The following is a 4,074-nucleotide window of genomic DNA, read 5'->3' as shown; positions in this document are numbered from 1 at the left end:
TCATCCGTTTATAATTAATCAGCTATTACCATGTTATCAGGCACCATGCTAAACACAACAAAAAGTGGATGTAACATTGTTCTGTACGGTCAGCAATGTTAGAAGGACTCAACAGACAAGTATTGAAGTGTCTCAAATAGACAATTAGGGTCTGGGGGCAGTGGAGACCCCAAAGAAGGAATAGTCCATTCTATCTGTGGTAAGGTAGAAAGGAAACCTGTTACACGAGAGATCCAGACAGGAAAGTCTCATAGGGGAACTGACATTTTCCTAAGTGTTGAAAATCTTCACCATACAACCAAGGGGCATAGAGGGGTAGCATTCAGGGCAGAAGGAACAACCAGAGAAAATGCATGAGGATATGAAATCGTCTGGAACACTCCAAGGATGCATATGGCTTGGTGCACAAGAGTACAGGGTTTAAGGTAGGAACACCTCCTCCTATCTCATCATGAACATCTTGTATTGGGAAGAGGGAAGCTACTAAAGATTTTTAAGCAGGGGAATGATGAGGCCAAGTATTTTATTTCCAAAAAGCCTCTCTGGGGACAGTGTAAAAAGTGGGTTCAGGGGAAATTAAGACTAAAGATGACTGTCTAGGCAAGAAACATTACAGAGCTAGAACTGATAGAATTAAGATGGCTTCCTGAAAACTTCAGTCTACAATAAAAGGAGAGTTAATACAACTTTTTTTCTTCTATTAACACACTGGTACCTTTGTATAGAGTCATTCAAGGCTATAGTTGGCCAGACTTAGAGGTCATCCAACCTGGTGCCCTAATTTGCTGAGGAATCTGATATCCAAGGCAGTGAAGGTCACAGAGCTAAGCAGAGCAGGCGTAGCTGGCCTCAGTTTGGGCCAGCTCCCCTGAAGGCTCCTGTCTCTTCATCTCTCCCTACTTTATTAATCAATTAGTGACCAGCAGTCAAATAGTACTACTAGGATTCTATTCTAAGGAACTGTGCAAACCATCATTTCATTTTATGTTTTGTACACTCATGTGTTTACATTACTTTGCGCATGACTAAACTTATTTTTAAATTGTTGACAGTGCTCCTTTCTGTGAGACCCAGTGAACAAGGACCATAGAAAAGGCAGTCATCATTAACATTTATAAACTCTCCTTCATACTCTTATTTAGCTTCTTGGGTTGTGGTGATCTAAGGGAGTCTTCTGCTCTACAAAAATTATAGGCCAGTGTTTGAAATCCACTTGCTAGCTATGTTATCTGTGGTTAGTCACTTGATCTCTCTATGCGTCAATAAAATAGGCATAATAATAGAACCTCTCTGATAGGACTGTAGAAGACTTTTTTTTTTAATTTTTTTTCAACGTTTTTATTTATTTTTGGGACAGAGAGAGACAGAGCATGAACGGGGGAGGGGCAGAGAGAGAGGGAGACACAGAATCGGAAACAGGCTCCAGGATCTGAGCCATCAGCCCAGAGCCCGACGCAGGGCTCGAACTCACGGACCGCGAGATCGTGACCTGGCTGAAGTCGGACGCTTAACCGACTGCACCACCCAGGCGCCCCAGGACTGTAGAAGTCTTAAATGAGTTAATGTACTAAGATAGTGCTTGACATATGGTAAATACGATGTAAGTGTTAGCATGTATCAGCATGGATAAACAGGTTCACTAGCCGTGAAGCAGTCCAAAATGGGACCCTAAAAAAGACAAGGCCTATCTTTGGTTATATTCACCAGAGGTTTATCTCTAGTTGCTTTTAACCTTTCATGAATCTATTAGGATATTTCATACATCAAGTTAAATTTAGATGAAGTGATTCTCCCACTCTCTTTGTGGTTATTTTCTTCTGACTTCCTAACTCTTCAAGTGTTCTCTTTCCTCATTAAAGAAATAGTGTTGCACTATTTTGCCAGAGTTGTACTAAACTTACCTGAAAATATCACAAGCTCTGCTGAATGTTTGCTAATGATACAATTGAATTTCTTCAAATAATGAGAAATCCATTCTTATGTTTCATGAATCTAGAGCCAAACGCTAACTTTTATTCTGATAAGAGATATCCATTTGTTTAACAATTAACAGGTACTGAGGACATAGTATGTGGTGTAGATGCAGCCAGGAATGCAGGGATACCGCCTCTACTCAAGGGAATCACCGCTTTACAGGGGATTTGTTCATGGCGCTCCTATCCATAGAGTATACCTGCTGGGACCCAGGCCCTGCTCTTGAGAATGGTGTAGAGTTCCGAATGGGATCAACATAGCCTCCGCCTTCATGGAGCTTCAGGTCTAAAGAGGGATAAGGATAACAAATAGGGAAACAAAAAGGCACATGATTACAAACTGAGGAAAGGCATATGTGGGCAAAGAATAGGTTAAAATTACAACCTCTCTGTTCCTCCAAAGGAGCAGTTCTGTGTAAACAAGGTGAGAAGAGAAAGCCACTATGAAAAAGCAATGACTAGGAGGAGACCAGCCCAGGAGGCTGCTGTAAGCGGAACAGAGGAAACGATGGTCAAGGTGGAGGGAACGGTATAAGTGAAGACCCCACGATGGAAACAATTTAACTCTGTTCAAGCCACAGAAGCAGCCCAGTGTGGCTGGAGTGAAGGCAACATGGCACCAGATGAGACTGCAGAGGTACACAGAGTCACGACCTGCAGAACATTGCCAGCCATGGCCAAGAGAGTGCATGTTATTCTTAATGCAGCGCGAAGTCATTAAAAGGTTTTTAAGAAGCGATGTGCAATTTACATGTGTTAAGGTCCCACTGGAGGCTGTTTTAGGAATGGAGGGTTGAACAGTAGCACAGATGGAGCCAGGGTGTGCACTGAGATCATCAGGCAGCCCATCCCACTGCCCACTCCACAGAGCTAATACGAGGAAGGTAGAACGCAGTTGAAAAGAAGTGGAGGAATTCTGCTTCATTTGCAAATAGAATGTGTGATCTCACTGATGAATTAGAACAGCAGGATGAGGAATGGGGGAGAATCAAGGGTGATGGCCATGTCTGTGGCTCAGGCATATAAGTGGACAGGAATGAGAAGGATTGAGAAGGAACTGGTTTCGTGAGAAAAAAAGAACTGTCCATTTTTTTTTTAATTTGGCCTTGCACAGAGAGACTCTTTTGTAAATAATTACCTTGTAGTAGTTAGGTCCTAATAGAGTTTCGTATGAATAATCCAGAAGACTGCTTTATGTTCTCTGACTCACACCAAATTAAATGTAAAGGAGGATTGCTATCATCCCTGGATCACTTGCTTCTCTGGATAGTGGGCATCCATTACTAAATGTGTCTGGCAAAGTAACCCTAAGAGTTGATAGTATCCCAAAGAAGTTCCATCTCCCCTCCTACCAGCCTGAACTTTGCTGGGTATTAGTGTGAGCTGCCTAATAATGCCATTGAACCTTTAACCAACCTGACATTAGAGCATGAAATGAAATGAATCTTAGAACACCATGTGACACTGAAATTTGGGTGTGTCTTCAGAGGTACGTGGCCACCCCAAACGATTAGCCTGACTGAGGATAAGTGAAATGAGGAATCTGGAAGCAGGGTCAGGGCCCCCAAAACGATTAGCCTTACTCAATCACGCCATACAAATTCCCTTTACCAATCACTGGGTCAGGGATGGTCATGTGATCCTGCCCTAGTCAATTCCAGTGAAGGAAAAACTGAGGGCTTTTGGGAAAGTGCTTCTTGGTCCTAAGAAGGAGGCACAAAGCGAGACAGCCCTTTCTTGGTCCCCTGGACACTGCCATATCGGGAGCTGCTGCAGGCATCTTGCTCACAACCTAAGAATGTTTTCAATTAGCAATAATCGCGCCTCGGATCAACCTCATTGGCTACGATACTGCCACGGTGCAAAGCTTCACAACCTAAGAATGAAGCCAACACAGATGAAGGCAGATCCAGTAGAAAGCACTCAAGGTAAGCAGGAGCCCCTCGTCCTTCCCTGGATCCTGTGCTAGTCCTCAGCTTCCTGTTACATGGGACAATGAAGTTCCTCATTGTTAAGCCAGTTCGAGAAGGGCTTTCTCTTGCTGATGCTAAATCTGTCTTTACTAATATACATGTCCCATGACTTGGGGAAATGATCAAAT

General features: G+C 43.1%; 1 pseudogene; it reads right to left on the bottom strand.

The window, feature by feature from the left end:
• Positions 1 to 3,674: 3,674 nt before the first annotated feature.
• Positions 3,675 to 3,842, bottom strand: LOC111558625 (annotated as a pseudogene).
• Between the last annotated feature and the right edge of the window lie 232 nt (positions 3,843 to 4,074).

The sequence above is a fragment of the Felis catus genome, chromosome F2 (genome assembly GCF_018350175.1).
Source record: "Felis catus isolate Fca126 chromosome F2, F.catus_Fca126_mat1.0, whole genome shotgun sequence".
Classification (NCBI taxonomy): domain Eukaryota; kingdom Metazoa; phylum Chordata; class Mammalia; order Carnivora; family Felidae; genus Felis; species Felis catus.
The sequence above is the reverse complement of the archived record's forward strand: the minus strand, read 5'-3'. Positions and strand labels throughout refer to the sequence as shown.